The sequence below is a fragment of the Electrophorus electricus genome, chromosome 10 (genome assembly GCF_041902795.1).
Source record: "Electrophorus electricus isolate QZ-2024a chromosome 10, ASM4190279v1, whole genome shotgun sequence".
NCBI lineage: Eukaryota > Metazoa > Chordata > Actinopteri > Gymnotiformes > Gymnotidae > Electrophorus > Electrophorus electricus.
In genome coordinates this window covers 19,803,115-19,816,904 of record NC_137506.1, presented here as the reverse complement: position 1 = coordinate 19,816,904, position 13,790 = coordinate 19,803,115, and the positions used below count along the sequence as shown (strand labels likewise).

General features: G+C 39.3%; 1 long non-coding RNA gene across 1 annotated transcript; it reads left to right on the top strand.

The window, feature by feature from the left end:
• The first annotated feature begins 3,586 nt into the window (after positions 1–3,586).
• On the top strand, positions 3,587–8,451 carry LOC145659322 (uncharacterized). Its single transcript, XR_014125431.1, has 3 exons — positions 3,587–3,667; positions 3,998–5,440; positions 7,356–8,451. It is a non-coding gene; the product is annotated as an uncharacterized LOC145659322 (long non-coding RNA).
• The last annotated feature ends 5,339 nt before the right edge of the window (positions 8,452–13,790 follow it).

Genomic DNA, 13,790 nt, shown 5'->3' with positions numbered 1-13,790 from the left:
GGTGAGCGTAAGGATGGCTATGTCATGTTACTGTTTGGGAGGATAATTGATAGACAAAGAACTTTAAAGGTTTTACTAACATTTTAATATGTTCTAAACAATGATAATATAAATAACAATAATAATGTATAATGTAGCATCAGCAGTGGAGAAGATGCAGGAAAACATTTCTCCACCAGCAAACAGCTCTTTATTTGGAGTAGCACCAACTTTAATCCTGTTTGGGACTTCATCAGTTAAAATAACAGAAGGAAAAATATTTTTAAAATATTTATAAAGTGCATGCACTCACTTAACTCTTCTATTTCTCAAAGAGCAAGTCATCACGTGATCAAGCTTTTTAGTATCCAGGGAAAGAGTGTGTGCCATGCTTTGGGTCACATGATAGATAGGTGCGATGGTAACTTAATTTTGAGGTAGATAATGTAATTAGATCCCTCCCACATATATACTGATGTAGCTAAATGTGTTTACTAAAGTATTTTGTAATTTTAGCTGTAGTTTATTAAAGGCTCTGACTAAAAAAAATATATATATATATAATATGCACAACTAACAATGTACCATTAGGGGATTAAATTTTCCAACTATGTGGTAACACTGCAGCTATTACAAAGTGAGATGCAGTGAACATTTTATGTCCTTGGGATGCCAATATGTTTTATGGAAAGAAGTGAAAACATGACCTGCCTGTTCCTGAGGGTCATGAAGACGGTGAGGGCAGCTGCTCAGATGATGAGGCTATATTAGGGGACAGAATCAGATTTACAATGATGTAAGTGAAGAGGGTGACAAGTCGGTCAAAGACAGCAGTCTATTGGTTGCTATGTTCAAGCTTTTAATGAATACATAAAGCATACAGCCAATTTGTCCATCAGCTTTAGTCACAGTAGCTGGTAGCTGTTACTGTAAAACCCTACTTACAGTGTTATTTTCCACATGCTTTTTCCAGAAGCTTGATTTAAATTGACTAATGGGTGGGGATGAGCCAGATATAACACATTTATAGTCTCTGCAAACATTTAAGGCCCTGCACAGCTGTTTCTTTTTTTAATCTGTGAAAAATAACTATTTCTGCAAAGAATGTTAACCCAGTTATCTTCAAAATGTTCCCCATAACCACATTAAAAGGTGTATTTTAAATTTTCCTTTTTCTGTTGCCTTTGCCATTCTGTTGTATGCGCGTGGACCCCAGCGGATTGATTGACAGTCTCTGTAACCAGCCTGGTCACGATGGCATAGGATGTGAATTAAAGCAACTTTAAGGCAGACTACCAAGTGAAGTACCTGAAAGGCTGCTAAAAGATGTGAATGCAGTCCTAAAGATAATCTCTACTCTGAAACCAACAAGTTGATATATGCCACAGTGACAGTGTAACAGTGAAAAATACCTGAGATTCTTGGCCAAGTAGAGGCTAGCCAGCTATCAGAAATGCAGGAAGGCACCATAAGGCAGCTGAAGGTACCTGAGAAGTACAATAAGCTGTCCATACTTGAGGCCTTGGACACTATTAAGCAAAGATTTACAGCTCTAGCCACCTATCTGAAGAGATACACTCAAGAAGTTGAAGCCAGGAGAATAAACTGAGTTGTCTAAAGTGTACTCTCAGTGGCATGGCAACAGCATAAGAACATCCACCAAAGGCGGAGCCTGAACACTACGGGAGAAGGAAGCATCACACAATGCCCAGTGGTTAGTTGCAATATCCCTGAACAGGATCCAGTAACCATCACACAAGCAGACATCCAAAAAAGGGTCTCAACCATGAAAAACTGGACAGCTCCAGACCCTGAAATAGTCCTTGCCTACTAAAGAAGCTGACTGCTCTGACTCCCCTCCCAGTCAACAGGTACCCCACTGGTGTAATAAGGTGACCTAAGATGGCGATACAAGCCAGTGACATGCACAATGTGCAAAGCGTTTCATCCCAAATGCAGCACTCTGATCCTGTACACTAAATGGAAAGAGGCAGCCAAGGACGAATGAGCGTCAGAGCCACTATCCAGGATGAAACAACCAAGGTCCAGGAATACACCATGATAATGGCCCCAAGTGACAAAGTGCTTAGTTGAATACCTCAGACAGCAGAAACCCAAGGAGGATGGAAATGAGGAGAAACAGGGACCATCATAGGAGGAAAAAAACCCTACCAATGGCTGAAAAAGACTTGATTGAAAGACAGCACAGAGGCACTAATCATGCCAGCACAGGAATAAGCGCTAAACAAGATCAGTAGAGGCTGGGCTCTACCACACCAGGCAGGACCCCAGATGCAGGCTGTGCAATGATGCCCCTGAGACAACCCAGCACATAACAGCAGGATGCAAGATGCTGACAGGCAGGGCAAACATGGAAAGCCATAACCAAGTGGCTTGCATAGTGTACAGAAACATCTGTGCTGAGAGCAGGCTGTAAGTTCCAAGGTCTAAGTGCAAATACCCTCAAAGGTGGTGGAAAATGACCATGCTAAGATCCTTCCAGATACAGACAGACAAGATGGCAATGGATAACTAACCAGACATAGTAGTGGTGGACAAACAGCAGAAGAGGGCCGTAGTGATAGATGTGGCAATCCCCACTGATAGCAACATCAGGAAAAAGGAACACAAAAAGCTCGAAAAATACCAAGGGCTGAAAGAAGAGAAAGAAAGGATGTTGGGGTGAAGGAAACTGTGCTACTCCTTGTACTTCTTTGCATCTTTCTGTAAACACTACAGGATTTGAACAAGCCGACAGGTCCAGATATTTAGCATGCTACATATTTTTCGGGACTCTCACACAGTGATCGAGAGCCGATTTTTGAGCCCTGAGTGAACGCTGATTTGCCTCCGATCTGGAGCTTTTCTCAGCGACGTCCAAAACCTGTCAGCAAGTGAAAAATCAGGGCTAACAATCGCGTAGTGTTGTGAACTCGGAATTACTTGTCTGAACCTGAAGAGGTGAAAGGCTATTAGGTGTCTCAGTCAATAGTGGAATCTGTGTTGTTTAATAAGAGGCTAATCAAATTCTCTGGTCAAATTAGACCAGAGAGCGGTATCATCTGTGCATTTATTACACATTGACCGTGTTTTCAAGGCTATTAGCTAGCTAGTGTTAGAGAGCTAGTCTAGCTACCTTTTATCCCGCTGGTTAACAAGGTCTAGCTAACACACTTGGCTATGAGAATTAATTCTCATAGGAGATTTTTAAAGACTGACCTAGTTCGTGCTTGGTGAAATACTGGTGCGATACTTTGCAACCAAGCAATCAAAAAGTAAACAGCCATTTGTTAGCTTATCCGTTACTCTGGGCAAACACATTGGTCACACTGGCACGATAACAGTAAATACACATACAGTAATGCTGAAACTTTGATATGTAGCAGTTCTCACAGCAGCAAGTCAAAAGGTGTTTTGCTTATCAAATCCGTGACATTAATGCAATAAAGTATACATCGCCTCATAACAGTTCTCACTCTTTATTTTGTCTGAACTCTAAAGCCATCCTGGACGAAGCTGACTCATAGTGCTACTCTACTTCAGTCTGTGGGGAAACTAACGAGCAGTCACGTTTGAATGAGTCATTCACTTCCTCTGAGTCCATTGACTCAAATGTCTTGGCACTCAGTACAACGTGTAAAGAAAAGCTCTCTCTTACGACATATGGGCTAATAGTACAGCTTTTCCGGTAAGAAATAAAATACATTCTAATTTCAAAATTGCACAAAGAACAAACGTTTTACAGTTCTTGCTGTTATTTATAGCTTCTAACAGAGTTTATACAAACTATCTGATAATGAAAGTATTCTAGTATTAACAGAACTTTTCACATTGTAAACTAATAAATTAGAGATCATTCACACATAGATTACCTCATTTTCGCCTTGCCGTACTTACTGAGGGCCTAGCAATGTTTACTCCAGCTGATTCTATTACCTTGTATTATAGACTGTGTAGGCTTCACTTAACCTCACTACTTACCAAGTTTCTAACACATCATGGTGTTTATTTAATTCAGTTTTTCAGATCAGCCTGGGATTAAACACCTTTAAGACAATAACACCAGTATGGGGAGAGGGGCTCAGCTTCTGTATGTAGATCCTTTTATATTCAAATTTGCCTGGCGTTGAGGAATCAACCGCTGCACCACTGTGAGATGACGTTTTTGGGGGTGACGGGATAAAGGACGTGAGGGGACATGATCTGCCATACGAGCTGAAGAGATGAGTGGGGTTTCAGAGATTTACTCCAGCATGCCCAGACTTGTCCCAGTGTGCTGATGAAGCTAATCTCTCTTTCCCATGACAAGTTCATCCATGACTAATCTAGCCTCAGGCACAGTGAGCCTGCTCAAAGAAGGAGGAAGGCGGGAGCCTTCACGAAGACCCCACACACTCCAGAAAGCCCAGCAGACCATGGGGTGCTGGGAGGGGGGGTATGGGGGGTTGTGCACCAGAGGAGGAAGTGCATGTTGTTCAAAGATGTGGTGGGCTTTCATGTCTGTAGCAAGGTATTTCTTGTTCAGTCATTTGTCAGTTGATAGCTGTGTTGCACTGTGCACAAACACAGGATAAATGTCCCATTATTCAAAGAAGTCCCCTCTCCTCTGGCACCTGATAGAATCCATATGGTGCCAGATTGGCGAGGAGAGAAGCAAAGAGATGAACTGCCTCCCTTGTATTTTGGTGGGTACTTTTCCAGTGCCAAAGTCAAAAACTGTGGATTTTCTTGCAAAGGAAATTACATGCTGTTCTCATTAAACCAGCAGCATGTTTGATGTGTCCTTTTAAATACAGTTGCTTTTCAATTGCTAGTGAACATTAACACAATTAACAAATTAACAGTAACAAGTAACAAATTAACTATTAACCAGTATGCTATACCAGAGCATCACTAGCTATTTTTAAATAGGCAGTAGTCCTACTACACTGATTTTCATTGCAAACCAATCAAAACTCTGTTTTTTTTCCAGTAGCCGACTGAAAGACAAACATTTTGACTTTATTGATTGGTTATTGACTTATTTATCAATTAATTCCCCAGTTAATTTAGAATTCTTTACTGTACAGCCTACATTTCTCTTAAAGTATCAGTGCAAGGTTTCTAACCCATGCTTTGTGCTTTGGGGAAAGGGCAGCGGGGAAATCAGGCCAACGATCTATACAACTCCAAGTCTTGCAGAGACCCAGCATAGCGAGCGCTTCCCCCTAATGAGTGGCTTGTGTACTCAGGGTGTCACATTAAATTGTAAAGCAGACTTTCAGCCTGTCTTTATGACTTCCTCTTTATCCCATTCAGTGTTTTAATGGAAATGCACTTTCTATACCACCAGCCACTGTCTACCTCTTCTGGTAAAATGAGAATGACCAATTGGTTCTAAAATATGAGCATGATTTGTGCATTCATATGTTGTGTGTGTGTGTGTGTGTTTATGTAGGACGATGGCCAGTGCCAATGGCAGGTTTGTTTGTTTTGATATATATATATATATATATATATATATATATATATATATATATATATATATATATATATATATATATATATATATATATATATATATATATCTTTATTGGCCCCATCTTGATTTAGCGTTGTAGCTCTCACACGTTGGCACTCATTGCTAAATGTTTTAATAGCCTTACTTTCTCCTGATTTACTGCTTGGCTTGGCCAAGCATGACTCTTTTAAATGCCAAGCTTGCCTCATTTAAGTGTTAAACTTAAATATGTAGATATGGAGAATTAATCCCTAAAAATACCTTACCCACAGAGGCAGAGTGCAGAAATGGACGTGCCATGGCAGTACATCTTAACCCACAATCAAAACTTTTGCTTTTATTGGCACTGTTGCCTGTGGCAATTCTGGTGTTGAAAAGTAGTCTATCAGCTACGCTCTAGTGAAATAATGTACTAAGAATGTACTTTGCCTGAAGCATCAGCATGTATTCATATCCACAAATGGTGTGCAAGCATGATATGGCTGTGTGTCGAGCAGAGTGTAATAGAAACCAAGTGGGTTGGTTAGTGTCTGAATTTCTCTCTGGAATCCTCCTGATTGTATAGTGGTAGGAGGGCAGTGTGTGGTAATCACACACTTTTTTTGCCAGTTTGTCAACATAAATAGAGACTTTTCAGCATACACAAAAGTTAGTTTTGGTGTCCCAGAAGGATCTGTTCCAGGGTGGTTTTTTTCTTTATATATGGTACCTTTAAGTGACATTATATGTAAACACTGTGCTAGTTTCCACTGCTATGCTGATGATACTCAGTTATATGTCTCAACCAAACCAGAGGACAAATATCATCTTAATATTATTGAGGAATGTGTAAAGCACATCAGTCAATGGATCTTGAGAAACTTTCTCTCACTTAATCCTGAAAAAACAGATGTGCTTCTTTTAGGCCCACAGACATCACTCTCTAATTACGTAATAAACCTTGACCATAATAAACCTCCCAGTCACAACTTCTTTAACAGTCAAACATCAGTTAAAGTGTAATTATGGATCCCAGTCTCTCGTTCGAAGCTCATGTAAGTGATATTTCTGGGACAGCCTTTCTTTACCTCAAGAAAATTGCAAAGATTAAGAGCATACTATCTTCACATGATGTAGAAAAGCTAGTCCAAACATTTATCATTTTCAGACTGGACTACTGTAATGTGTTACTATCTGGCTGTACCACGAAGTGCATAAAAAAGCTCTAGCTAGTTAAAAATGCAGCAGCCAGAGTTCTTACTAGAACTAGAAAACAATCCTGTTTTAGCTACATTACATTGGCTCCCAGTAAAATGTCACATTGTTTATAAAATACTTCTAATGACCTACAGAGCACTGAATTGTTTTGCCCCATAGTACCTTAGAGAACTCTTAGTGCCTTATGATCCACCACACCTGCTTAGATCAAAAGGTGCCGGCTCTTGACTAGTACCAAGAGTAAGAAAATCTATCGCAGGGGGCAGTGCTTTTTCCTATAAAACTCCCACACTATGAATTTACCTTCTTGTAAATGTTTGAGACCCAGACACAGTCTCAATATTTAAGTCTAGGCTGAAAACCTATCTGTACAGTCAGGCTTTTTATTAAATAATCCCCATCTTATGTAAAGGTGTAGATCTGGGGGACCATGAGCATTGAGAGTTATGTAAACTGAGATGTTATGATGCTGTCACTTTACCTCTTTTTTGTCACTCAGTTTATTGACAAAGTGGAAGAGTGCTGATGTTCCAGGCAGCCGTCACGCCTCCGTTTCCTTGGTTCTATCCTTTTAGTTGTGCTGCCATAGCTAGAGTCCATCTATGCAAAGTGTAGTTCCATCATTTACACACCTTTGTACTTGGACATGCCTAATAATTAATTCTCTCTTTCTGCCAAGGTACACCTACTCCTGCTGTCATGTTGTTACTGAGACTCAACCCATCTCAGCTGCTATGGCCCCTCCTACCATGCCCTGATGCATCCCTGCTGTGGCCCACCACCCATGCACCCCAGCCAGCTACTTCTCCATCACCCTGGACAGACGTTCTTGTGCAAGATGGGTTTCAGACACATGTACACTCATGAAACGCATGGTCTTCTAGAACACCAGAATAAACCTTTTTTTCCTGTTTAAACTGTTGGTATTGCCCTGTTGTCCAAGTATGACAAATGACATACTTTAATTATTTGATTCAAGTAATAATAACTATGATTATTTGACTGCCATGGCACCGCCAACATTTTTGTAAGGTTTTCTAGGGCTAAAAGGCATCTCTGGGATAAAACCTGATGAAATGACAGAGAGGGATAAGATTATCTAAACAATGCCACAAGATCCATCTCATTCCTGGAATTTCTACATTCCAACCAGGATCCAGTAAGACCCAAGTGCCAGGCATTCCTGCGCCAAGTCTCTCCCCACTTTCACTCAAACCATGCATTAATATCACCTCAGAGCACAGGAGGATCTCTACAACCTAATATAGAAAAATCTCATAAAAATAATGGTGACATGCATTTGCCTGGCATTCCTATTAACATCTTGGTATTCACTTTTCTGCATGCTTGGGTCCCCGGTAAACAATTATAGATTAAACTAAGTGTGCTATTGTCAAAGAGGCCTCACTCAAGGAATTGGAGCTGCAAATGAAAGGAAAACAGTATTGTTGTAGACTGGGAATCACATTCTGCAATACATACACATGTTGCATTCCTTAAAGTGACACTGACTTTGACCATTGATCAATTTTTCTCAATAAAGATATTATGTTGCCACCAAACAACCAAATAAACCATTTGCGTTGTCTATTTGATATTTAATATTTAAGAAATGAGTATTAACTTTAATATTGTCTGTCTATTACTTGCTGCCACACAGTATTGTCTGTTACTGTTTATTATTATCCATGTATCCACTTAACCCACATAATTCAGTTTAAATTTGTTTTATACATTTGTACACATGTGCACATGTGCAATGGTAAGACAATGAAATGGACTTTGGCCAGTTTTTCTCTTCCTATTAATTGTGAGATTGCTTGTATGAAATAAGGTTCCCAACATGTTTTTTTAGTTAACATATATGAAGGAGTCATCTTGAATATTAAACAAGTGGTTTTACTTAAAGCATCTATTCTATAAAATTAGATAATGTTATCTTTCAATCATGAGTCTGAGTCTCCATGATCATCTTTTTCCATTTAGTTTCTGCATTGATGACATTTCTACAAAAAGGTTCATGCCATAGTCTGGCTTGAGACCTGATGCCTGCCTTGAATTTTGAAAAGCAAATTGAAACATCTATACTAGTTTGATACACATTTGGTATTCCTGTGCAATGTATAAAGCATGTACGGTATAGCAATCATAAGACTGAAAGTAAATTTATATATTTTACTTGTCTGACCCTTGAGTTTTAAGATCGCCAGCTGTTTTTAACATATGTTCTAAATGTTAAACTATAGTTGAACTTGCCCTTGATAATGTGACTTTGCCAAACATTTGGAGTTGTCCAGAGCCCATGTTTCTCCACAAACTGTGCTCACATGCCATCCTTAGACCATGTTGGCCCTGGGTCCTCCTGCTCGTCTCATGTTTTTATGGTGGAAATGCACACACCAGCCTGGCTTGATCAAAAGGGAAAGGATCTCCACATCCTTGCCGGTCTCCATTAATGAGCCCTGGGAATGGGTGTGGGATTTATTGGTCACTATCTAGAATGGAGTGAGGCTGCTGTTGGGCCTTAGGGGCTCTTTGGTGACATGTAAAAAATGCCCTTGCTGCTTGAGTTAAAGCATAGTCCTTTAACAGGCTATCACACTGCAAAAAAAATGCTTGTGAAGCAATAATCACTTTGGAGCTTTTTTTTTGGGGGGGGGGGGGGGGTAGGTGGAGGATCTTATTGTATGTCTGTTCATTTCAAAGTGAACAGATTTGGAAAGGTGATTAAGTTAATTAATTTTAAATGGATATTTATAGCTTTTGCCTTTGTTTAAGATAATTCATGTCATAGTTTTAGAACACTTTGCAATTGTTGTCTTTAAATACTTTGAAGAGTTTCAATATGCAGCAGGTAATTAATGTTGCAGCAGGTAATGTTGCAGCAGGTAATTAATGTTGTCATTCATTGCTTTAATGGGGCAGGGGTGGCAGCAGTACTTTAAAGCAGGTTGTTCTGGGTACCAGATGACTGGACTGAAGGGTCAAAAAGAGAAATATCAAAGGCTCTGGCTTGTAATTTATTGCGGGCTGTGATCTCACACTGCTCCCCGAGTGGAATTTCACTGGTGTTCAGCAATGCCCTTACTTATTCCATATGGAGACCTCTACTCACTGTCTCATCTGAGACTCTTGGCAATGCCTAGCCCTCACCACATCCCTAGCTTTGTATTAATCTGCAATGTCTGCAGACGACTTAGCATGGCCTGCATGTGTGTTTGTGCTTATGCATATGTGTTTGTGTATGCATCTGTCTGTTTAAGAAACAGAATATCATTGAGACTTTGTTTTATCTCTTGTGGTTGTGAGTGCTTTGCCATTCAAAAAACGAATGAGCTGGAAAATTAAAGAGTCACTTTACCTCCAGAGTTGGTGCAGAGTACTCTCAATGACTTACTTTCTGCAAACCCTTTAGAGATCTAAACTGCATAAATCAGGACTTGAGAAGAGAGAATCAAGGGTTGGTTGAAGTGGTGATGCTAAAACATTTCCAATTAGGAAAACAATAGGTGTAGATCAGTGTTTTCCAACCGAGTCCTCAATGACCTACAGGTGATTCATATTTTACTGTATCTCAGCTCCCAGCACACCTGAACCCTGCAATCAAAAACACTGAATCCTTGTTTAGTTGGGCTGGAGTCTGGGAGAAGAAATGTGGACCATCTGGGGGTCCCGCCGAGCCAGGTAGGAAATCATTGGTGAATGTAGTTACATCTGTCCTCAAAATACAGCCAAAAGGCAAGGCTAGCTGGAGCCTTTTGCTCTTCACAAAAGAGAGGAAAAAATTAGAGAGAAAAATAAATATATAATGAGAGAGGGTATGAAGCTTCACTGTTGTTTCCAAAGCAGTGTGTGTAGATACCACACCTGCCAGCTATCAAGCTATCAGGTTCAGCAGATAAAAGAATCAGTCACAGACTTGGTGTCTTTGTTCTACAGATATGAACAAAGCACTGTTGAACATACTGCATTACAGTCTGGCCTTACACAAATTATATAGTCTCAGACTCAGTCTTTTTTCAAAGACCTTGTTTACAGAGGACTGTCCTTCAGAGAGGAATTTATTCTGGTCATAGGCAGTGAGATTCAGCTTGTGGAAACTTTGACCTTTGCTCTACATGGTTTTCAGTGCTTTTAGGAAATTACAGTTAGTTCTGTAAGGATGGCAATAACCTTGTTGACTGTAAACTCATTCAATAAATATTGCTAAGAGACATCTCAGACAATGACTAATTGTCTGGGATATCTCTCATGTCTTTATATGTCATATGTCAAAACATGGAAAACGGGTAACTGCAAGAAGTACCAAATGCATTGACAAATAAATTGTATTGTATATTGGCAATTCTCACCAGTAGGAAGTCCAAACCGATCACCGTACCAAGAAGGTAGTCTAAACCTGTATCATGTTATTCATCAGCTAAAGTCTCAGCCATGCTCTGAAGACGTTATGAATTAAGGCACTTAAAGTCTGACTGCTAAATTCAACATAAGGTACTGAAGGTGAAATGCATATGTGCTGTCTTTATTATAGGTAATGCAATGGTTAAAACTTCAATAACATGTCTTTTGTTTTTAAAAAGGCTCTGTCTAAGCACATGTTACGGTAGGACACAATGAAGTCCATGTTAATTTTATGATTGTAATCAATGCATCAACACTTGAAAGTGTCAGTGTAGCCTAATAATTGAAATGTATACTATGGAAAAGTATAACAAAAGTTAAGCATTTTTAAGTATGTTGAAATATTAGGCTTACATTTGTTTTTAGAATCAGAGAAATATTTTTCTTACAAAATGTTGTGAATGTTCAAACCAAAAGAACTGGTTTGATTTCAAAAGAACTAGTTTTATTTCACACATTTTCACAAAATCTCAATTTCACAATTTGAAATATAAGTGAAGCCAATGAGACGGTATGGTGATGTCGAGGCAACAGAGACTGGCTGTAGGAAGCAGTAGGCTTTAAGGAAATGTTTACAGACAGCGAGGAGCATCCTGTTTATCCCACAGCATTCCTGCAGAAAAGTTCATCTAGTGGAAGAAGCACAGACAGAACAGTGGGTGGGCTGAGACATAAGGGTGGGGCTCGTCTGACATACATTAGGGTTAATACGCTTTTCTTTTTTTTCTTCCCCTTTTCCATTTCACCATGTAACATAACTCAACAGATCAAAGGTCATCTTGCTTCAAACAGTAGAAGAAGGTAAGTGGTTTGTGTCAGAGAGACCATTTACTGTACAATTACTTCACAAATACTGTAGATCAATAGGTCAACTTGATCTTCCAATTATAAGTCCCAAACAGCCTGGTTCAGTTGCTACTTGATGAGACCTTCAAAAGATAGAAACTAAAGCTCTTGGCAGAGACCTGAGTAGATCTAGGTGTTCCTTGTCTTTTTTTTTTTATTTTCACCAAAACTACATCGGTGACATTTCATGGTTTGAATGTAGACCTGACAAATTAATAGGTAATACACAGAAGCTATCAAAATGAAGTCAGATGGGGTTTCGGTTAAATACAGAAGCAGGTTACAAAGGTAGTTACAGACATTGCAGTCATTCAAAGACAGAATGACTGGAATTTGTGTTTTTGTGCATGTGTGTGGGTGTGTATGTATGTGTGAGTGGGTGGATGGGTGGTGCCATATCCCTTTCAACAAGCTTTCAACCACTGCCAAGGCTGGAAAATAGCTGAAAATTAAATGTGGGAGCTCAGAGTTTAAATATTTAAAGTATAAAGTTTTTTACATAGAACTTTATTTACAGCAACATTATTAGAATAGCCGGTCTTGTAGGGTATCATGTAAGTATATGATTGATATCTATTGCCAAGTACAATTTAGGATAGCTTAAGTATTTTTATTTTTATATATAAAAATACACACACAATTCTTATTCAAAGACTGTACTGTCAGAGCATTGTGACTTGACTAACAGTTCTATACATAAACCTTCTTTTTAAACACCTAATCTAGATGCCTGTAGACAATCCATAATATTAAATTGGTCCTCTGAAGATTTTTGTGCATTACCACAAAAGTGGGACATGGTGGCTTGTTTTACTGTTTAAAACACTTTATATGTAACAATGAAAGTTGCATTTGTATGCAGTGGGAATTTATTGGCTCCATAGGTTGGGTCAGTAAATACTTTATACAGATCTAAAGCTCCCTTATATTGAAAGGCAGCTAGATAGAAGGATCCTTCTCTCTGATGATTTAAATCATATTAATCGGTTAGATGATTAAGGCATTTCTGTTTCCAGACTGCTGCATGCAGTACAAGACCTACAACATTGAAAATTCTCTCAAATTTGACAAACATAAAAATTAGCATTGAGCAAAAGACATGGGTAGACTGGGAAAATTCCTAACGTCAAAGAACTGGGTAAAATTAAAGATTGCTTTGGCATAACATTTGTCTTCAACATGTCATTGCATTCTATAACCCACCTCTCCTACTGTGCTCTCAAAATGCATGTCTTCTTATAGTCCCTAAAATTAGTAAGACTACAGCCAGGAGTAGAGCTTTCTCTTTTAAAACCCCTCAGTTACTGAACAACCTTCCAGCTTTAATTTGCGGCTCACACACTACCAATTTTTAAATCTAGGCATAAGAATCTAGGTTTCGCAAACTTTCAGTTAGCCTTCTGCATATAAAAGTGCAGAGCCTGGAGTCACCATTCATAGAGTTTTCTGGTAATCTGAGATGTTGATGCCGTTGTCCAGCCACCTCATGTGTTTACTCAAGTTTATGATAATTATCTGGATGGAATGCAATATCTGAGCCCTCAGTCCTGTGGTCATCCTCTGGTTCGCCCTTTTAGTTATGCTGCTACAGATAAACCTGCCAGAGCTTCATGCTAATTGTTGGCTCTTGTAATGTGTACCTTGAAAAATCTAACCTATATCTTTGTTTTATTTTGCTACTGCACAAATGATGCCAACAGTCGACTCCTCATGCTCATCGGCATCAAAACATCTAGAAATTCTTCCAGTTTTACCAGCCGATGCGTTTCATGCAACCAGCTGATGTGCCCATGCCTCCATCTCAGAAACAGCCCACCCATGCTAGAGCCACTACAGTTACTAAGGCTCCACATCTACACTGATG